The sequence below is a fragment of the Protopterus annectens genome, chromosome 2.part1 (genome assembly GCF_019279795.1).
Source record: "Protopterus annectens isolate FY-2018-M chromosome 2.part1, PAN1.0, whole genome shotgun sequence".
NCBI lineage: Eukaryota > Metazoa > Chordata > Ceratodontiformes > Protopteridae > Protopterus > Protopterus annectens.
In genome coordinates this window covers 1,845,592,176-1,845,617,151 of record NC_056729.1, presented here as the reverse complement: position 1 = coordinate 1,845,617,151, position 24,976 = coordinate 1,845,592,176, and the positions used below count along the sequence as shown (strand labels likewise).

Here is a 24,976-nt window from a genome sequence, read left to right as displayed (position 1 = left end):
CAGATGTCCTGCATCTGTAAAATGACCATACATTTGACATGTTAACCATGTGATATGTGACAATAGACAATAACTGCAACAAAGGCTAACATATCTGTAAAATATAACGTAAATAGGAAGATGGAATGGGGGTGGACAATCTGGGCCCACATCAAGTAAAACAACAATAAAATATGACAACAATGTACGGTTACATATTGCAAATGCATAAGTGCACCCCACAAGATGCTGTTGAAGCCACTCTGAAATGCATTTAAGTAAATAGAAAGTGTATATCACATGGGCAGACTGCATTGCTTATGCCCACCAAAATGGGCAGGTATAAATCACAAATACACAGTAATGTGCAATCATGTAACCTCAAAAGTATAGGTAAACAAGCTAAGAATTTCAGTCACATACACTTGTACTTTCATGTCAATGTGGAACAGACCGCAGATATACATGAATTACAAAATGAACTGGCACCTCACCTAAGTGTCATGTTTAATCATACCCTCACCTCAGGCTTCATGCACACTGAGTGGTGCACAGCTACAGTTATCCCACTCCACAAGGGGGGGGGGATCCACCTTCCCATCATTCTGATGAGCCTGATCTGCAAGGCCATGGAACGTATTATCATGAAACTTATAAACAAAGACATTGGTAAACTTAAAACACTGGACCCCACCCAGTTTGGGTTCATGAAGGGCTGATCTTGTCTCCTGAACCTGATTGACTTGATCGAATCAGTCTGCAGAGCCGTGGACGAGGGTAAGACAGTCCACACAGTCTATCTGGACCTCGCCAAGGCCTTTAACACCACCCCCTACTCTGGAATCATAGATAAACTTACTAAGCTGGGCATTAATCCCTACATCACTCGATGAGTTGCCAAATGGCTTACTGACAGAACCCACACTGTAAATGTAGCCTACTCCAAATCCAGCTCCAGACAAGTGGAGTACCTCAGGGTTCAGTCCTGGGACAGCTCTTGTTTGGCATCTATTTCTCTGAATTACAGGCCAACATTAAGGGACTCTGGCTAACAAAGTTCGCAGATGACTGCAAACTGGGAGCCATTATTGAATCCACAAATGATGTGGATACTCTACAAAAGGGCCTTACAGAAACAGATGCTTGGTGTCAGAGCCATGGGTTCAAGCTCAATGGCCAAGAAATGTATAGTTATCCCCTTTGGGAAAAATCATGTACCCATGAGTTACCACATAGGTGGCAGTACACTAAACACCAAAAGTGTGATAAGAGACTTAGGGACACAGGTGGACAGTGGCCTCATCTTCAATAACCACTTCACCACAACAGTCAGGAAATCCTTCTATGTGGCACACCTTATCACTAAGGGATTTTCATCCAGAAAAAAGGAGGTCATTGTCCCACTGTACTCATCCCTCAGACCCATTATAGAATACAATGCCTCATTTGGTATGTACCTCTTAAGACATCTGCAACAACTGGAAAGGCCACAGAAATACCTCACTAAAAGAATCGCAGGTCTAAAGCAGATTCCCTATGCTGGCTGCCTTAAAAAACACCAGCTATACTCTGTCACATATCATCTACTCCGAGGCGATCTCCGCTTAACATACAAGGCCATGTCAAACCCAGAGCTGTTGGACATGCTACACTTAAAGAAATCCCAATCCCTCAGCGACACATTCTCTAGGGATCTAAACCTTGTGGTCACAATAAACAAAACATGCTGGAGGGATAGGTTCTTGACCCAGAGACTCCCCAGACTCTGGAATAGATTGCCCATACATGTCGAGCAGAGTGCCTCTTTGGCCCTCTTCAAAAGAAACCTTGATGATTGGATGGGAGAAAGGAAATTCACCCCAGGGATCACGTCAGTTGCCCTGCTAGACAGGGGTCCAGAGAAGTAAATAGTGTGGGAAGAAATAGCCAGGGAATTGTTATGGCTAGGCTTGTATAGGCCCTAGGGCCGATAGCCTAGTACCAACTTATGAACCTATATGTCACACGCCCAGCGCAGATGTAAGTCACACATCCAGTGCAGATATATCACCCACACACAATAGCAGGCTCCAGATCTGACTCTAAGCCAGTCACAAGTGGTGTCCCACAAGGCTCGGTCCTGGGACACCTACTGTTCGGCATATACTTCTCAGAAGTACAGGCAAACACAGGAGGACTATGGCTAACCAAGTTCGCCAATGACTGCAAACTGGGAGTCATAATTGACTCTCCGGCTGACATGGACATTCTCCAAAAGAGCCTTACTGAAACAGACACCTGGTGTCAAAGTCATGGTTTCAAGCTAAATGCCAAAAAAATGCATAGTCATCCCATTTGGGAAAAACAAAACACCCAATGAATTACCACATAGGTGGTAGCCCCCTTAATACAGAAGAGGTAATAAGAGATCTGGGGACCCAGGTAGATAGTAATATCTCCTTTGTCAATCATATTGCCAAAGTAGTTAGGAAATCCTTCTATGTAACCCATCTAATTACTAAAGGGTTCGCATCTAGAAATAAAGAGGTTATAGTGCCCCTCTACTCATCACTCATCAGACCCATCATAGAGTACAATGCCCCATTTGGGATATACCTCACAAGACACTTCCAACAGCTGGAAAGACCACAAAAGTACCTCACCAAGAGGATTACTGGCCTCAAACATATGTTCTATGCAGCCCGACTGGAAAAACTCCAGCTGTACTCAGTCGCATATCGCTTACTCAGAGGTGATCTCTGCCTGACTTACAAAGCCATGTCCAACTCAGAATTGATGGACATGCTCCACCTAAAGAAATCCAAGTCACTGCGAGCCACTCGCTCTAGTGAGATAAACCTCACCACAACAATAAATAGAACATGCTGGAGGGATAGATTCCTGTCACAGAGACTCCCCATGCTATGGAACAAAAATTAGGTAGAGCCCCTCACTAACACTCTTCAAGAGAAACCTTGACAAGTGGATGGGTAACAGAAAATACACCCCTGGGATCACTTCATTGGCTCTTCTTGATAGAGGCTCAGTTAATTAATCAATGGGGTGGCATAATGCCTTCAGGCAGATAGCCTAGTACCTACCTATGAACACCCAGCACAGATATGTCACACACCAAGCGCAGATATAAGTCACACATCCAGCGCAGATATGTCACACTCCCAGCACAAATATGTCACACACCCAGCGCAGATATGTCATACACCCAGTGCAGATATGTCACACACCCAGCGCAGATATGTCATACACCCAGTGCAGATATGTCACACACCCAGCGCAGATATATGTAATACACCCAGCGCATATATATGTCACACACCCTACTTATTACAGAGCAGAGGACACTCCTGTGAGTATCACTACAGCACATCAATGAAAAGTCAGTGAGTGCTCACATGTCAACGTACAGTGGTATTTCAGTATAGATCAGACTATGTGCAGAGACATCCACAATCATCAGTTAATGTGTACAAATATTACCGGAAGGTGAGAACTTAATTGAATAAGGAATGGAATGAAATGGATGTGGAAATGCAACATACAGCCAACACGGCATGATGTACTGTTATAGAATAAAGTGGCTTCCTCGTTAGTATAGTGGTGAGTATCCCTGCCTGTCACGCGGGAGACCGGGGTTCGATTCCCCGACGGAGCGTGTAGCTTCATTTGTTTTGAGGGTGGCCTAATGGTTAAGGTGTTTGTCTTACAAACACAAGGTGCAGGGTTTGAGTCTCACAAGCGATAATTGGCTACACTTTGCTGTGAAGGAAAGGTTAGTTTGCTTTTATTTTTTGTATTTGTATATTTTAAATACTGTAGTTTTCTTTACCTTGTGTTTTACCTGCATTCTGCTTTAACAGCATATTAAAACTTCAAAAGAGACCACAGCTCTCTCTCAAAAATTAGAACTGATCAATTAAGGACTCATTCATAATTTAGAAGAGGTCATTTAAGGTTAATCATTTGTTAACTGAGGGGTGTAACTAGGAACTAAACCTTCTATTTAAGGGGTAAAATAAAACATTTCTGAGCTTTACCAGAAAGGCTCATCCAGACTCTGCTACACTTTGCTGTGAAGGAAAGGTTAGTTTGCTTTTATTTTTTGTATATTTTAAATACTGTAGTTTGTTTTCTTTACCTGCATTCTGCTTTAACAGCATATTAAAACTTCAAAAGAGACCACAGCTCGCTCTCTCTTCTGAGTCAGGCAGAAATTAGAAATGATCAATTAAGGACCCATAAGATAGAATCACTTAAGGTTAATCATTTGTTAACTGAGGGGGTGGAGCTAGGAACTAAACCTTCTATTTAAGGGGTAAAATAAAACATTTCTGAGCTTTACCAGAAGGGCTCATCCAGACTCTGCTACACTTTGCTGTGAAGGAAAGGTTAGTTTGCTTTTATTTTTTGTATTTTGTATATTTTAAATACTGTAGTTTGTTTTCTTTACCTTGTGTTTTACCAGCATTCTGCTTTAACAGCATATTAAAACTTCAAAAGAGACCACAGCTCTCTCTCTCTTCTGAGTCAGGCAGAAATTAGAACTGATCAATTAAGGACTAATTCATAAGATAGAAGAGGTCACTTAAGGTTAATCATTTGTTAACTGAGGGGTGGAGCTAGGAACTAAACCTTCTATTTAAGGGGTAAAATAAAAACATTTCTGAGCTTTACCAGAAAGGCTCATCCAGACTCTGGTACACTTTGCTTTGAAAGAAAGGTTAGTTTGCTTTTATTTTTTGTATATTTTAAATACTGTAGTTTGTTTTCTTTACCTTGTGTTTTACCTGCATTCTGCTTTAACAGCATATTAAAACTTCAAAAGAGACCACAGCTCTCTCTCTCTCTTCTGAGTCAGGCAGAATGTTGTTGCCCGCCCTCCCACCCAGTCATAGTTGTCTTGTTAAATACCACTGTCTTTCTAGTTGCCTGCCTCATGTTAATCTGACCATATATCTTATTTCCTCTCTACTTTCAGTGGCTTGTGTGAGTAATCACTAAATCAAAAAAAACCCTCCCCTTCAACTATTTAAATTTATTGGCCATCCTGTATTCCATAGTACCAGAATACAAAAGTGACCACCCCTTTCAACCCATCTTGCTGTTTTAAAAATAGTAACTCTCCACTAAACCTTAACTTTTTGAACAGGTAAAACTTAAGTTACCTACTTTCACATCTACCTTCTCTAGTGCGTACTGCAGTGTGCATTTTATTTCATCTTACTTTTAAGCATACCTTTGACTAGCACTTTCTCTAATACCTGCTGGAAAGCACTAGGAAGCCTTAAACTGATATAAGCACTCAACTCTCCTTGTTAATAAGGAGAAATTAATAGTAGGCACTAAACAGCCTATAATTGCAAAGTACCTTGCTAAGGTAAGGGAAAACAGCTCCTGTACTTTACAAAAAAAAAAAAAGCATCAAACCAGGCATGTCCAAGGGTCAGCTTCCGGTGATTTCTCCTGTCCACCTGGTGAATCTGGGCATACTGGGGCAATGCAGCAATTGCCTCATGTACACAGACAACCCTCTTCTCCTACCACCCAGCACTACAACCTGTGAGAGATGCACTTACATTGCCAAAATGGAAGCAAAGCTCTCTCCACCCAAGATTGTACTAGACAGTCAAAAGGAGAATGTTAACACCCACACTACCTCAAGCAACACAAAGCCCTTCTAAACCCACACCACCAACACCCACATATAGCAACACTAAATCCACATATGCAGAGGCCCTTAACTGTAACCTGCCCAAGCAACAAGGACCTCTGAAGCTGAAACGCAAACAAACACCAATCACAACCAAAGTGTCACATAGTTCAAAACACCTGTGCGCCACCCAGCAACAGCCCCTAAGGCAAGATAATGTACCTAACACTTTAGTCATAGGTGACTCTATAGTTCAGCACACTGATGTCCCTCTCAGCAGGTTGAACAAGGAGAAAATTACAGTCAGCTGCCTGTCGGGTGCCAGGATCCGCCACATAACACATGCACTCAAGTCACTCCACAACAAGTACAAATATGACTCTGTCATTGTCCATGTTGGAGTGAATGACTTGAGACGTACCCCCGTGGACTACATGAAAAGAGACATGGAAGAGCTATCGGATCATGTGGCCCAGGCAGATATGACCCTAGCCCTGAGTAGCATCCTGCCTTCGCCCAGAATGATACCACAATATAAGGACAAAATGATTGACTTCAACAATTGGCTAAGCTTTTGGTGTCATTCAAAGGGAATCCAGTATCTGCCTGGGACGGCATGATTGACAGACCATGATGCTTTGCCAGAGATGGTCTGCACCTGTCGCCTCTGGGATTCAGGTTACTGGCTAAGGCTCTTGCCACCCCTATAGTGCCTTTTTTAGGCAAAGTTCAAAGAACAAAACCATCACTGTAACAGGTACAAGCATGCAAAATCTGAAAGTAATGTTAATGCTAGAAGTCTAAACCTCAAAATGCACTCTCTTGAGGCACTCCTAAAAATGGAGAACATTGATATCTGTGCAGTAACTGAGACCTGGTTCAAGGCTCCAGAGAGCACCCCTGCAATACCAGGCTACAACTCTTACCACACATTTTGGCCACCAAAGCAGGACCAAAACACTAAAGGTGGAGGAGTGTCAATATTCACCAAGGATATTCACACCACCAGGCTAGTTGCCCAACACAAAGCGTCTGAAATTCTCGAGGTACAACTAACACTAGGTAAGACTGCAATCCAAATTGTAGCTTGCTGCAGATCCCCAGCCATGCCCCAAGATTCTCACTACACCTTTCTAAACATACTGGAAAATATTAAGATAGAACCAAACACCCTAATACTGGGTGATTTTAACTACCCTGCCATTAACTGGGAAAGCTACTCATGTACCAACACCTTTGCCCAACGGTTCTTGGAATTCATACATTCCAACGCCCTGGATCAACTAATCCATAGTCCCACCAGGGGCTCCAATATCCTAGACCTGGTCATTACCAATATGGGAAATCGATGCTCCACACATATGGTCACCCCCTTGTTAGTCACGTCTGACCATAAGCTAATCACCCTTAACATCCACATCCCACCCCCACCCCCCAGTAAGGAAACCTCCATAAAAATCTTCTCCAAAGCCAACTTCATGCTACTCAAGTCAGAAGTGACAAACTTCATGACAACCATGCAGACGGGAGCTGAAAGTTCAACTGCTGAATCCTACACTAAGGCACTGTACGAGCACATCCACTCATGCATAAATCGTGCCATCCCAAATGAACCAAGATGCTCTTATCCAAAAAAAAGAAGCCAATCTGGTGGTCCCCTGCCATAAACAAACTTTACAACAAAAGGAAGAAACTGTTGCAGAAAAGAGGAAAATCCCAGGATGCAAAAAACTTCCTTACCAGCCTCAGTAAGAAACTGAGATCCCTCATAAAATTCTCCAAAGCTAGTTACAAAAATAAAATTGCCAAAGATTCCAAAGACAACAACAAGGCATTCTATAACTATGTCAAGAATCTAAATTGCATTGCTCAGATCTACTCTGAGCTAAAACAGAATGGCATTAAATATATTGATCCCAAGGATATTGCCAATATCCTGGCAGATCGATTCAGTGCCAACTTTACCCCCCTCTCACCCCCTAAATGGCCCATCGCAATACTGGAAGATTGCCAAATTCCGGTAATAACGGCCACACAGGTAAAAAAAACACTCTCCAAAGCTAAGAATACAGCATCCATGGGACCAGATGACATCCCGGGCTGAGTACTACATGAACTACAATACGAACTGGCACCTCACCTAAGTGTCATGTTTAATCATAGCCTCACCTTAGGTTTCTTGCCCACTGAGTGGCGCACAGCTACATTTATCCCACTCCACAAGGGGGGATCCACCTTGGATCCTGGAAACTACCGTCCCATCAGTCTGACAAGCCTTATCTGCAAGGCCATGGAGCGTATTATCATGGAACTTATAAACAAAGACATTGGCAACCTTCAAACACTGGACCCCACCCAGTTTGGGTTTGTGAAGGGCCGATCTTGTCTCCTGAACTTGATTGACTTTTTCAAATCAGTCTCCAGAGCCATGGACAAGGGTAAGGTGGTCAACACAGCCTATCTAGACCTTGCCAAGGCCTTTGACACCATCCCCCACTCTGGAATCATAGATAAACTTACTAAGCTGGGCATTAATCCCTACGTCACCCAATAGGTTACTAACTGGCTTACTGATGGAACCCACACTGTAAAAGCAGCCGACTCCATATCCAGCTCCAGATAAATGACAAGTGGAGTACCTCAGGATTCAGTCCTGGGACCGCTCTTGTTTGGCATCTACTTCACTGAAGCACAGGCCAACACTAAGGGTCTCCGGATAACAAAGTTTGCAGATGACTGCAAACTGGGAGCAATTACTGAATCCCCAAATGATGTGGATACTCTACAAAAGGGCTTTACAGAAACAGATGCTTGGTGCCAGAGCCATGGGTTCAAGCTCAATGCCAAGAAATGTATAGTTATCCCCTTTGGGAAAAAACATGTATCCGTGAATTACCATATAAGTGGCAGTACACTAAACACCAAAAGTTTGATAAGAGACTTAGGGACACAGGTGGACAGTGGTCTCACCTTCGATAACCACATCGCCACAACAGTCAGGAAATCCTTCTAGGTGGCACACCTCATCACGAAGGGCTTTTCATCCAGAAAAAAGGAGGTCATTGTCCCACTGTACTCATCCCTCATTAGACCCATTATAGAATACAATGCCCCGTTTGGTATGTACCTCTCAAGACATCTGCAACAACTGAAAAGGCCACAGAAATACCTCACTAAAAGAATCACAGGCCTTAAGCAGATGCCCTACGCTGACCGCCTTAAAAAACTCTAGCTATACTCTGTCACATATCGTCTACTCCGAGGCGATCTTTGCTTAACATACAAGGCCATGTCAAACCCAGAGCTGTTGGACATGCTACACTTAAAGAAATCCCAATCCCTCAGAGCCACACGCTCCAGGGATCTAAACCTTGTCATCACAATAAACAAAACATGCTGGAGGGATAGGTTCCTGACCCAGAGACTCCCCAGACTCTGGAATAGATTGCCCAAACATGTCAAGCAGAGTGCCTCTTTGGTACAAAAGGAACCTTGACGATTGGATGGGAGAAAGGAAATTCACCCCGAGGATCAAGTCAGTTGCCCTGCTAGACAGGGGTCCAGGGAAGTAAATAGTGTGGGAAGAAATAGCCAGGGAATTGTTATGGCTAGGCTTGTATAGGCCCTAGAGCTGATAGCCTAGTACCAACCTATGAACCTTAAAATGGCTCGCAAGGCAGTTAGCTTAGTACTAACCTATGAAACTATGAAATTATCTGTACCACTGTGTATGCATCATTGCTACATTGGCATGTCATGCTGTCAGAAAAGGCACACTGCCCATACACATGACATACCTTGATATGACCCAACATGACATCAGCATTGTCAACACATGGCACACAGCAACACATCATGCCAGTGGGACAGCATGACAACTGTCATCCCAAACACATGAGCAATGACATGTCCTTCTGTTGTACATACATGATATGGCAATGCACCAATCTTAACCACACAACAATGGTCGTGCTTGACTATGGACAACATGTGTTGCCTGTCAGTTTCTCTCAATGTTTATGAGGTAATTGTTACAGCAGTAGCTGTGGGTTAACTGCCACAATGCAGGGACAGCTCAATGTGGGAGGAAAGTGTAATGTGTTAATAATGTCTGTTTCATGCACAACTTGTAACATACTTAACCCTCTCCTCTTACCTCCCAACAGTCAGACTTATCCAAATTGGAAGCTATCCACTCTCCAGCCAAGACCGGAATAGCTGGTCAATAGGAAAAGGTCAACACTTGCACCACACCACATGGAACACATAGCCATCCAGAACATACACCAGCACTGCCTTCACATAAAAACACAAACCACATACCCACCTTCGCAGATGCTCTCAATAAAAATCTACCTAAACAGCAGCAACCACCAAGGCAGACGCGCACGCAACCATCACAACACAACACTAATCATGAGATGCAGAACAGTGTGCCACTCAACTAAAGCCCCTAAGGCAAAACAGCATGCCCAGCACACTAGTCATAGCTGACTCAATAGTGAGGCCCACTGATGTCCCATTTACTAGGTTGAATAAGGAGAAACTAACAGTCACCTGACTGTCAGTTGCCAGGATCTGCCACATAACGCATGTACTCAGGTCCCTCAACAACAGGTACAAATATGACTGTCATTGTACATGTGTGTGTGAATGACCTAAGACGTACCTCCCTGGACTACATGAAAAGAGACATGGAGGAGCTCTCGGATTATGTAGCCCAGGTGGGTATGACCCTAGCCCTGAGCAGCATCCTACCATCACCCAGAATGATTTCAACAATTGGCTAAGTTTCTGGTGTCATTCTAAGGGGATCCAGTATCTATCTGCCTGGGATGACATGATTGACAGACCTCGATGCTTTGCCAGAGATAGCTTGCATCTGTCTCTCCTGGACGTCCGGATACTGGTTATGGCTCTTGCCACTCCTTTATTGCCTTTTTTAGGCGGTGTTCCAAAGACCAAATTACCACCATAACAGCTACAAACAAATGCAATCTGAGGGTCATGCTGCTCAATGCTAGAAGTCTAAATCTCAAAATGCACTCACTCGAAGTGCTCCATAAAATGGAGAACAACGACATGTGTACTGTAACAGAGACCTGGTTCAAGGCAGTAGAAAGCACCCCTGCACTACCAGGCTATAACTCATTCCACACCTTTTGGTCCCAGAACTTGGACCGAAGCTCCAAAGGCAGTGGTGTTTCCATATTGATAAAGGATGCATACACCTCCAGACTGGCAGCTTAACATAATGCATCAGAGATACTTCAGGTGCAGCTAACATTGGGTAAGACAGCGATTCTGGTCATAGCCTGTTATAGGTCCCCGACCATGTCTCATGACTCACACTCCACATTCCTAAGCATCCTGGGGAATATTAGGATCCAACTTAACACTCTCATACTGAGTGACTTCAACTACCCCTCCATTAACCGGGAAAACTACTCATGTACCAATATACTTGCCCAACATTTCCTGGAATTCATTAATTCCAGTGCCCTGGATAGCTCGTTCTTACCCCCACTAGAGGTGGCAACATCCTTGACTTGGTCATGACTAACATGGGTGACTGTTGCTCTACACCAATAGTCAAATCCTAACTGGTTAGATCCGACCACAAACTAATCACCTTGCAAATCCACATCCCTCCCACTCCCACCCCCCACAAAGGTAACCACCATGAAAAACTTCTCCAAAGCTAACTTTGACCTCCTAAAAAGAGAGGTGGCTAATGTCAAATCACCCATGCAAATGGAGACAAGTTGCATGACCGCCGAATCATACATCAATGCACTGTACGAACACGTACACAAATGCATGGATCTCTTCCTATACAATTGAACCAAGATGCTCTCCTCCAAAAAAAGAAATCCAATCTGGTGGCCCCGTGCCATAAACAAACGCTACAACAGAAGGAGGAAATTTTAACCTATAAACCTATATGTGGAGTAAGGTAACGTCCCAAGACTGGAAAAACTCCTTATCAGCCTCAACAAAAAGTTGAGATCCCTTTTCAAATCCTCTAAAGCTAGCTATGAAAAGAGAATTGCAGTAGATAGTAAAGACAACTACAAGGCCTTTTATAGTTATGTAAAGAATCTGCACGGCAATACCCAGATTTGCTCTGAGCTACTGCACAATGGTACCGAGCCAACAGATATTGTCAATATACTGGCCGACATATTCAGTGCCAACATTACCCCTCTCCCCTCCCAAAGGACCAATCAAAATGCCAGTATATTGCCAGACACCCAGTATTACTGCTGTACAGGTTAAAACAGCACTGTCCAAGGCCAAGAATACAGCGTCTATGGGACCTAACAATATCCCTGGCTGTGTTCTACATGAACTACAGGGTGAACTGGCACCTCACCTGTGTGCCCTGTTCAATCACATCCTCATCTCGGGCTTTATCCCTACTGAATGGTGCACTCCTATAGTCATCCCTCTCCACAAAGGAGGAGTGACTACAGACCCTGGGAACTATTGCCCCATTAGCCTGACAGTTCTGATAAGCTATGGAACACATCATCATGGACTTAATAAACAAGGATATAGGGACTATCGAAACTCTGGATCCCGCACAGTTTGGTTAGTGAAGGGTAGATCACGCCTGCTCAAGAGCAGTGGATGAAGGCAAGGTGGTTCATATAGCCTACCTTGATCTGGCCAAGGCCTTTGATACCATTCCCCACTCAGGAATCATAGAAAAACTCAATAAACTAGGCAGAAACCATCACTAGGCGGGTTGCAAACTGGCTCACAGATAGAACCCACAGTGGGAAAGTAGCTGACTCCATGTCAGACTGCCGATTAGTCATGAGTGGAGTCTCACTGGTTTGGTCCTGGGTCCTCTCCTGTTTGGTATCTACTTTTCAGAAGTCCTGGCCAACATGAAGGGACTCTGGCTGACAAAGTTCACAGATGATTGCAAGTTGGAAGCCATTATTAACTCCCCAAGTGATGCTGACATCCTACAGAAAGGCCTCACTGAGACCAATGACTGGTGTCAGAACCATAGCCTTAAGCTCAATGCCAAAAAAATGTGTTGTCATCCCCTTTGGGAAAAACCAAGTTCCCATGAATTATCACATCGATGGAGGCCACTGAACACAGAAGGCATTATAAGAGATCTGGGAAAACAGGTTGACAGTAACCTCTCTTTTCACCACCACATTCCCACTGTGGTCAGAAAGTCCTTCTATGTGGCACATCTCATTACTAAGGGTTTTGCATCCAGGAAGGAAGAGGTCATTGTCTCCATCTCCTCTTCCCTCATTAGAGCAGTCATCAAGTATAATGCCCCATTTGGAATGTATCTCACTAGACACCTGCAACAACTGGAGAGGCCACAAAAGTACCTCACAAAGAGGATCCTAGGCCTTAAACACTTGTCCTATATAGACAGACTCAAAAAACTCCAACTATTCTCTGTCTCATAGCGCCTACTTAGAGGCAATCTCTGCTTGACTTACAAAGCCATGTCTGACCCAGCTCTGTTAGAAATGCTACATCTAAAGAAATCCCAATCCCTCTGCACCACATGCTCCAGAGACCTCAACTTCATTACCACAATTAACAGAACGTGCTGGAGGGGCAGGTTCATAACCCTGACACTGCCCATACATGTCAAACAGAGCACCTCACTGGCCCTCTTCAAGAGAAATCTTGATGAGTTGATGGGAAAAAGAAAATTCACCCCGGAGATTACTTCAGTGGCTCTACTTGACAGAGGCACTTGGAGCTAAGGTCGGGTGGCACAATGCCAGGGTAATCCTATGGGCTAGGCTTGTAAAGGCTCCAGGGCTATTAGCCTAATGCATACCTATGAACCTATGAAATGTGACATGATGATATCTGCATGGAATGTTTGTACATGTAACACATATGCATGTCAGCTACATGGTATGCATGCACAAGAGTGCATATACAGTCCAGTCAATTATACTGCAAACAGCATGTTGGCAACATAACACAGTTACTATTATGGGATTCTAAAACATGAAGTACAGCCAGGCTCATAGCCCTAGCATGTTTTTTATCACATGTATGTTCCAATGCACATTTCCACACTGGTGTACTAATTCGTCCAACATAATACTTGTTACAAGCACATTTTTTTTTTCAATAATAAATCTTTATTGTTTTATCATTTTCAATACAAATTCCAAACAAATACAAGATTGAAAATAAAAACCAATTAATTAATGTATCTAACAATAACACCATAACACATATACAATATTTACATGAATACTTCCACCTGCAACACAAGTTTATTCAAAAAGATATAAAAATAATTGAGATTAGTTCAAGCATTACACAGTTTGTTGTTACAAAGTTCTCTTACAGAGTATAAATAACTCATAATAGATTTAGGTTTAAAATATTATGCTAATATGATATTAAACACTTGTTCCCATATTTTCGGGTTATTGATATTTTTATTGTGTTGTAGAAGTAATTTGTGGGCTAATATATGTCTCATAGCTAGAATTTTAAAGTTATCCCATTAAGTTTGGGATGGGTTTAACCAGTTAGTAGCTGTATATAGTTTCATTAATAAGAATATATTAATAATTATGATACTTTGTGATCTAGAAAGTTATTTTGGAGGGATATGCAAAATCATAAATTTCCATGAAAGTGTTGTACTTTGATAACCCATCTTTCGAAGTTGTATTTTTAAAGAGTTCCAAAGTTTATAAATGCATTTGCAGCTCCAGAACATATGAAGAAGATCAGCAGGTTGGTCTTTACAGAATGGACAATTTGGGTAGTTTTTAGAATTGAATTTATGCAGGCTAAGGCGTGTATAATACACATTATTCCATATCATAAGCTGAGTATACATCAGTTTTTGAAGAGCGATAGATTTTGTTGTCAAATCTATTGCTTTTATTATTTGGCTTTCTTCTATCAGTGGGATTTTCTCTTTCCAATATTTCGATAAAAGAACCTTATCCTGAAATTTAAACTCTTTTATTAATTTATTTGATACGGTTATAAATTTAACATCTTGTTGAAGAGCTTGCCACAAATTTGAGCATTTGGTTAAATCCTCATCTCTGGGTTTAAAATTCTTAAAGTAACTTATAGAGAGTTCCCTAATTTGTCTCAATATAACTAGATAATTTTTAGGTAAGTTTAATTCTTGTCTTATTTGATTAGCTGAAAATTTGAGATATATGTAAATGTCAAAGTTAAATTAACAGGAAAATTTTAAGATCTATTAATTGATTATTTAATCTCAAATTAGAGTTCCTATGAAAGGGTTGAAAAACCATCATATGTTGAGCAAGATCTAATGATTGAAATAATTTTTTTATAGATGTTATTTATATATATATATATATATATATATATACACACAAAATACCGAAAAGTCCCAATAGAATCTTCCAGTCAAACAAGAAGACAATGCAAGCAAAGACACTGCAAGATTCACCACCCGTGGAAGTAAAGAATCTCTTTCGTTTCATGAACAAACTCCTTTATTCATAAACAGACAAGCGCTTTCACGCACCAAAGTGTGCTTAATCAGATCTTAACATATAATAGCAGTTCATTCAAAGTATATATAGTAAATCAAGTGCATTCAATCAAGCAATTAAAGCTCAAACGATTAATTAATCAACTATTTAAAAAAACTTTCTTAAAAAGACATGGAATTCAATATAGAATTCTAATCAGAAGAGATAGTAAATACGTTCTAAAACCCTTTGAGGCAGACTTAATATATAGCGCATATATATTACCAGAATCATATATAGTCAAATTATATTTACATTCGATTTAAAATTTTGTATATGTCATTAACTTATTACAAAAATAAATATATGTAAATATGAATATTACTATTAAAAAACACCATATCATTTTAAAAACAGTTATTGATGTTAAAAATGTGTTAGATAAATATATTAATGCATATATAGACAGATAAATAAATAAATAAGTGAATGAATAAATAAACAATATGTTCATTCCTTATCTATACAGCCTACCATCCAAAACAGGTTTGATGCAAATACTTTGATTTAATCCTGGATATAAATGTGCTCCTAGTCTGAGAATCCATGTCAACTCGATATTAGCTAGAGTATTCACATTATCACCCCATCTTTTATTTGGAAGTACCCTGAACTTAAAGCCATGTTCTCTATGTTCATTAACATGCCTAGCCAGAGCATTGAGTTCATTATTTTTCTTTATGTCATAGACATGATTATAGATTCTCTGTTTAAACTTTCTTTTGGTCATTCCAATATAAAAAGTGTCACATTTTGTACACATTGCTAAATATATTAAATTCATAGAGTCACAAGTTGCATAGAATCTAGGTGTAAAAATGAAGTTTAATTTAGGATGTCTATATATCTGTACTTCAGTAATATATTTACACATGTTGCACTTCCTGCAAGGGAAGCTGCCAACGTTCTTGGTATATTCATGCCCATTAAATACAGTTTTATTTTCTTTAAAACATAACAACTGCTTAAGACTTGGGGAGTTCCTGTAAGTAAATTTTGGCTTCTCACCTACAATATTCTTGACTGCCTCATCCATAATTAGGACTTTCCAGTTGCTTATTATAATATTTTTCAAATCAAGATTATCATTTGTAAATTGCATAGTGTAAGAAACTCTAGTATCTTTCTTAGATGATTTATAGCTATTAGTATTATAATAATCAATATCAGTTTTATAATATTTATGTAAATCTTCTGTACAATCTTTTCCATCTAGGATGTCCTTCTTAATATCACATACTAATTTCTTATTATATCCTCCAGCCAAAAACAGACTTTCCATAATTTCTGCTTCCCTATTTAATGTATCCTTATTTTCTCATAACCTTGCTAGCCTGATGTATTGTCTCTTTACAATGCCTGGGAAGACATGTCTAGGGTGCATACTATTATAGCACAGTAACGTGTTTTTCCAACAAGATTTTCTATACAACGTAGACTCTAGGCAATTCTCATTGGTGACAGTGAGATTAATATCCAAAAAATTAATAGTGGTATATGACCATTCCATAGTGAACCTTAGAAATTCAGTTGTGGATTCTAAGTATGCTAAAAAATCTTTGAATTCATCATGGGTCCCTTCCCAGAGAATTAGAATGTCATCTACAAATCTTTTATACATTTTGACCTTCTTCTGATAGATATTATGATTAAACAAATTATTTTTCTCCCAGTTAAAAACTACAAGGTTTGCATAAGTATTGGCAACAGGGGTGCCCATGGCAACACCCCATTGCTGTAAATAATAACTGTGAGCAAACATAAATACATTATTTTCAAGAACCATCTCTAACAAATGGTATAATAAAATCTGTTCATCTGTACTAAAATCAGTATCATTGTTCAATACTTCCCTCATAGCTTGCATACCATACCCATTAGGTATACTGGTAAAAAGATTCTTAACATCAAGAGTTATCAGTATACATTGCCCTACTCTGATATCATGATTTAATTGCTTGACATAATTCAATAAATGATAGGTATCCTTAAGAATGGTCAGAATAGAGTCAACAATAGGTCTTAACATAGACTCTAAATAAACAGATATATTTGAGGTAACCCAACCCCTACCTGAAACAATAGGTCGCATAGGAAGTGGATAAACTTCCTTGTGTACCTTTGGTAATCCTTTCATACAAGGAATCAACGGTAATTCAACATTCAAAAAGTCATAGGTTTCTTGGTCAATTTGTCTGCACATTAAAAGGTCGTAGATATTATCATGTACATTATGTATAATCTGTGTCACATCAGTAATCGTCAGAACACGATATGTGCTGGTATCTCCCAATAACATACTCATATTCTTATTATAATCAAGTGTATCCATAAGTACCACACCCCCCCACACACTTTATCAGCTGGCTTTATAGTAAGTGTTGTGTCTTCTCTCAATTTTGTTAATGAAGCAACTTCCAGTTGTGTCATATTGTAGAACCTATTCTTTTTTATATCACCCACTGAATAGTATCTATAGAAATCACATTCACATAATTTGATGAAGCACTCAACACTATTTGGTAAGGGAGGGATGAAGCTACCCTTCTTTTTTAATCTATGAGAGTAGCCACTATCTGACAACACTACATTAATATCAAAATATATTTTCAGTGCAATCAAACGCAAATCAGTTAATGTGTCACCAATTTTACTGGGTTGTGATGGTATAAAACCCAGTCCCTTATTTAAAACAGCTATATCAGTTTCATTAACAATGTGACTAGAGAAATTAAATACTAAAGAGTTCAATTCCTTGTATTTTTCCTTTGTCCATACCTCTCTTCCGAAAATTTTCTTTTCCTCGGACCTTTACTCAATGAACGACCTCTCACATAATTCGTTTGTTTTATAGGGTATGGTAAAAAACGTTTTTCTTCTGGATTAACAGTCTTAGGATGAACAACAGGTTCCATATCTTTAAAAGCCCCTCCAGGTGCCTGTTGATTTGGTGGAGGTGTGTAAATATTCGCACTAGCATTTAATGCGATGGACCCACTGAGAGTATTATTAGAAGATTTATCAGTGGAAACAATGGCAGAGTTACCTTCAGCCTCACAACATTCATTATTCTGATTAGGCCGTTCCAAAGCACAGTTGGTTGGCGTGATGACATCATGCGCCCCTACTTCCGTAGTCATGGTTATGCTTGAATGAGAACTGTATTGTGTCCTCGGCCAAACAAAGATATTACCCAAGGTAAAGTCATTGTGATCCCTACATAATTTCTGTTGCTTAATCAGTTTAATTTTCTCACTATAAATGTTTATCTGAGACTGAACGCTTTCTAACTTCCTCACATGAATGTTGGAAGTGAAGCGCTCATATAAGTCCACACGAAGTGCCTCTACTTTCTTCTGTAGTTCCAACTCAGTTGGAGAAAAATATTCAAGTAGCAGATTGATATAGCTGAAACCAAGATTAATGTTCAGATCCTGCCATTTTTGGCATGTTATTATAATAGAGATGTTATATATACTTTAATGTGGTCCATTATCCCATATAATTTCAGCTTATCTTTTCCCAGAAAGGGTAATGCTTTAGGATTAATACTCAAATTTAATATATGTTTATAGTTTAAGATTATCCATATTGGTGCCCACTTAGTGCTACATACATCATAATTAGCAATTCTTAGGAGTCTATTAGAGATTATTATTAAATAGTAAATTTCAAAATTTGGTAAATCCAATCCCCCTCTACTTTTTGGTGTCATTAATTTATCATACGATATCCTTGTTTTCCTTGGCTCCCAAATAAATTTAGCCGATTCTTTATGAATTTGTTTAAAAAAATTCTTCGAAATTGCTACTTGAGCAGATCTAAAAATATATAATAATCCTGGTAATATATTCATTTTAATAATTGAGACCTTCGTGAATACTGGTAATTTTTAATTATTCCATCTCCCAAAGTCAGATATTATTTGATCATAAACTGTTTTAATGTTAATAGTATAAAAATCTTTATCATCTGTAGAGAAAACAATTCCCAAGTATTTAATATTATCTTTGAACATTACCCACCAGTGGCAAAAGTGAGAAAGGTTTGGGAGTTCTTAAGGGGAAAATATTTGTTTTTTTAAGATTAATTTTATAATTAGATATTTCTGCAAAGTCATCCACTGCTTTTAATAATTTTTTAGTGTCTGAAATTGGAGTTGTACAATATATATTGAGATCATCCGCAAACGCCACCATTGATATTTTTGTTCCATAAATTATTGGGGCATTATGGTATACCTTCTGTTTAATATATAAGAATAAGGGTTCCAGATATATATTAAATAATAACGGGGACAACGGACAACCCTGACGTGTTCCATTTTTAATCTGTATTCTTTTAGAGAACATTTTATTAATGTATAAAGTTGTATAAGGATTGCTATATAAGATTTTTAACACTCGAACAAATTCTTGGGATATATTAAAATATGGTAGAGTATCAAACAAAAAACTTATGTCAACCCTGTCAAAAGCCTTCTGTGTATTAATAATAAGTGCATAAATATTAAGATTTTTCTGTTTAGCATAAGCTAGCAGTGTATGAAGTGTAAGTGTATTGTCACTAGTTTGTCTAGTTGCCATAAAACCGGCTTGTTCCTTAGATATTATTTTATTCATTATTTTTTTTAATCTACTGGCTAGAATAGAGGTCAACATTTTCATATCTACATTTATTAATGATATTGGTCTATAATTGTCAGGGTTTTGGCGGTCAGAATTAACTTTAGGTATAAGAATAGTTTTTGAGGCATTACAATGAGGATAATTTATTTTATTCTTAATTATATAGTTAAATACACACAAGAGTATTTTTACCAAAAATATCATCAAAAACTTTATAAAATTCCACCGTCAAACCATCAGGACCCGGTGTTTTATGTGATTTCATATGTTTAATTATATATATTACTTCATCAGATATCGGTTTAACCAAATCCTTCTGCATATTGTCATCTCTTTTCGGAAAATTAATTGTTTGTAAGAAATCTTCATTGGTCCTATGTGAGGGTAGATCTTTTTGGTCACCATATATATTCATATATATCTGTTCAAAAATATTAATAATATCTTCCGTTTTAGAATAAATTGTATTCTTAAATTGTATTTCCGAAATTTGTACTGCTGTTCTCGATTGATTAATAATTCTAGTTAATGCCCTTGATGGTGTTTGAACATGGTTGGCATACCTCGCTAACATTCTATGTTCCTGAAATGTCAATCTACTATTTTGAATTAAGAAGATGCCTTTTTGGCATTTAAGTAATTCCATTTCTGTTTGAGTATTATAATTTTGAATCAATTCTTGGTCAAGTGTCTTAATTTTAGCTTCCAATTCTTGAATATCTCTAATCTGTATTTTTTTATAATATGAAGCTTTTTTGCAAGAAGATCCCTCTTACTTGTGCTTTAACTGTCGCCATTCGATATCAAGTGTATGTTGTTGATTCTCTAATCTAGCCAATAGGTCTTTGAGGTAATCTGTAATTTCATGTATTATTTCCTCTTTATTTAACAGATTTGGGTTAAGAGACCAGTTATAACCTCTTTGCTGCATGGTATCTCTAGGTTCTTTAGCAAAACTTAATGAGATTTTTGAGTGGTCTGATAAATAATGTGCATGCATAGAGACTAAAGGTTCAAAATTAATCATTGTTGCTGAAATAAAAAAAAAATCCAATCTGAACCACATTTTATGACATTTTGAATAAAAAGTACAATTATTTGTATTACCAGGGTTATTTAAATACTTAAAGGGGTCATATAATTGGAAATCTTCATTTATATCACTTATTGCTATTACTGCTTGTTTATTAAATGCTCTTTGTAAACAAGATATATCCAACTTCGGATTTTGATAAGAGTTCCAGTCCCCTCCAATAATTATATAATATTTATCATATTGTGACAAAATCGGATAAAGTGATGCTATGAAAAGTTGTTGATTATTGCAAGGTGCATAAACATTTAAAAGTAAAATAGGTTTATCAAGTCGAGTAGAAGAAAGAATAACATAACACCATCTTCCTTCTTTATCTGATTTAGAGTCTAAAATCTTCTCTTGATATTGATTTTTAATAAGTATAGCTACCCCAGCACTATTAGTTTTACCTTCTGAGGCTACAATTTCTCTAATCCATTTCCTTTTCTTAATGTCAGCCCATTGATCATTAGTTAAATGCGTTTCTTGAAGAAGTATAAATGACTCCCTAGCCTGCAATAATAAATGTAAAAATAACTTCCTTTTCTTTAAGTTCTAGTGCCCTTTTATGTTCCATGAGTCTGTTTCCCACATTTAATGAGTTATTTTGTATAATAGAGGTTTAAAGGGAAAAACATAATATAAAGTCAAAGTGAGTTTAAAGACATATGTAATTTGGAAGCATTCTTGACATCCCGTCCTATACCAGTGCCTACCCACTCTATCCCCGGACCAGGACATATATAGGTCTTGTATAACGTAAAAAACTGAAAGGGTCAAAAAAGTAAACGTGTAATGTCATCAGGTTACAACAACTCAGAAACTTCCCATAGATAGGACCTATATAAACTGATTTTACTTCTACAAAGTCTAATCTAAACATTCCCTACCAAACACTACTGTGCGTCTACATCTCTTTTGTTAATTGTTATTTAAGTAAATCATACTAAAGATATAACATTAACATAAACTGTCAGTCATTTGTGCATCTGCATCTCTTTTGTTAACTGTTGTTTAAGTAAACCACACTGAAGATATAACATTAACATAAACTGTCAGTCATTTGTGCATCTACATCTCTTTTGTTAACTGTTATTTAAGTAAATCACACTGAAGATACAACATTAACATAAACTGTCATTTGTGCATCTGCATCTCATTTGTTAACTGTTGTTTAAGTAAATCATACTGAAGATATAACATTAACATAAACTGTCAGTCATTTGTGCATCTACATCTCTTTTGTTAACTGGTATTTAAGTAAATCACACTGAAGATATAACATTAACATAAACTGTCAGTCATTTGTGCATCTACATCTCTTTTGTTAACTGGTATTTAAGTAAATCACACTGAAGATATAACATTAACATAAACTGTCAGTCATTTGTACATCTACATCTCTTTTGTTAACTGTTACTTAAGTAAATCACACTGAAGATATAACATTAACATAAACTGTCAGTCATTTGTGCATCTACATCTCTTTTGTTAACTGTTATTTAAGTAAATCACACTGAAGATATAACATTAACATAAACTGTCAGTCATTTGTGCATCTACATCTCTTTTGTTAATTGTTATTTAAGTAAATCACACTGAAGATATAACATTAACATAAACTGTCAGTCATTTGTGCATCTGCATCTCTTTTGTTAACTGTTATTTAAGTAAATCACACTGAAGATATAACAACATAAACTGTCAGTCATTTTTGCATCTGCATCTCTTTTGTTAACTGGTATTTAAGTAAATCACACTGAAGATATAACATTAACATAAACTGTCAGTCATTTGTGCATCTACATCTCTTTTGTTAACTGGTATTTAAGTAAATCACACTGAAGATATAACATTAACATAAACTGTCAGTCATTTGTGCATCTACATCTCTTTTGTTAACTGGTATTTAAGTAAATCACACTGAAGATATAACATTAACATAAACTGTCAGTCATTTGTGCATCTACATCTCTTTTGTTAACTGGTATTTAAGTAAATCACACTGAAGATATAACATTAACATAAACTGTCAGTCATTTGTGCATCTACATCTCTTTTGGTAATTGTTATTTAAGTAAATCACACTGAAGATATAACATTAACATAAACTGTCAGTCATTTTTGCATCTACATCTCTTTTGTTAACTGTTATTTAAGTAAATCACATTGAAGATATAACATTAACATAAACTGTCAGTCATTTTTGAATCTACATCTCTTTTGTTAACTGGCATTTAAGTAAACCACACTGAAGATATAACATTAACATAAACTGTCAGTCATTTGTGCATCTACATCTCTTTTGTTAACTGTTATTTAAGTAAATCACACTGAAGATATAACATTAACATAAACTGTCAGTCATTTGTGCATCTGCATCTCATTTGTTAACTGTTGTTTAAGTAAATCATACTGAAGATATAACATTAACATAAACTGTCAGTCATTTGTGCATCTACATCTCTTTTGTTAACTGGTATTTAAGTAAATCACACTGAAGATATAACATTAACATAAACTGTCAGTCATTTGTGCATCTACATCTCTTTTGTTAACTGGTATTTAAGTAAATCACACTGAAGATATAACATTAACATAAACTGTCAGTCATTTGTACATCTACATCTCTTTTGTTAACTGTTACTTAAGTAAATCACACTGAAGATATAACATTAACATAAACTGTCAGTCATTTGTGCATCTACATCTCTTTTGTTAACTGTTATTTAAGTAAATCACACTGAAGATATAACATTAACATAAACTGTCAGTCATTTGTGCATCTACATCTCTTTTGTTAATTGTTATTTAAGTAAATCACACTGAAGATATAACATTAACATAAACTGTCAGTCATTTGTGCATCTGCATCTCTTTTGTTAACTGTTATTTAAGTAAATCACACTGAAGATATAACAACATAAACTGTCAGTCATTTTGCATCTGCATCTCTTTTGTTAACTGGTATTTAAGTAAATCACACTGAAGATATAACATTAACATAAACTGTCAGTCATTTGTGCATCTACATCTCTTTTGTTAACTGGTATTTAAGTAAATCACACTGAAGATATAACATTAACATAAACTGTCAGTCATTTGTGCATCTACATCTCTTTTGTTAACTGGTATTTAAGTAAATCACACTGAAGATATAACATTAACATAAACTGTCAGTCATTTGTGCATCTACATCTCTTTTGTTAACTGGTATTTAAGTAAATCACACTGAAGATATAACATTAACATAAACTGTCAGTCATTTGTGCATCTACATCTCTTTTGGTAATTGTTATTTAAGTAAATCACACTGAAGATATAACATTAACATAAACTGTCAGTCATTTTGCATCTACATCTCTTTTGTTAACTGTTATTTAAGTAAATCACATTGAAGATATAACATTAACATAAACTGTCAGTCATTTTTGAATCTACATCTCTTTTGTTAACTGGCATTTAAGTAAACCACACTGAAGATATAACATTAACATAAACTGTCAGTCATTTGTGCATCTACATCTCTTTTGTTAACTGTTATTTAAGTAAATCACACTGAAGATATAACATTAACATAAACTGTCAGTCATTTGTGCATCTGCATCTCATTTGTTAACTGTTGTTTAAGTAAATCATACTGAAGATATAACATTAACATAAACTGTCAGTCATTTGTGCATCTACATCTCTTTTGTTAACTGGTATTTAAGTAAATCACACTGAAGATATAACATTAACATAAACTGTCAGTCATTTGTGCATCTACATCTCTTTTGTTAACTGGTATTTAAGTAAATAACACTGAAGATATAACATTAACATAAACTGTCAGTCATTTGTACATCTACATCTCTTTTGTTAACTGTTACTTAAGTAAATCACACTGAAGATATAACATTAACATAAACTGTCAGTCATTTGTGCATCTACATCTCTTTTGTTAACTGTTATTTAAGTAAATCACACTGAAGATATAACATTAACATAAACTGTCAGTCATTTGTGCATCTACATCTCTTTTGTTAATTGTTATTTAAGTAAATCACACTGAAGATATAACATTAACATAAACTGTCAGTCATTTGTGCATCTGCATCTCTTTTGTTAA

General features: G+C 37.5%; 1 long non-coding RNA gene across 1 annotated transcript in view; it reads left to right on the top strand.

The window, feature by feature from the left end:
• Positions 1 to 24,976, top strand: part of LOC122794663 — a 167,346-nt gene that overhangs the window by 135,176 nt on the left and 7,194 nt on the right. The window lies entirely within an intron of this gene.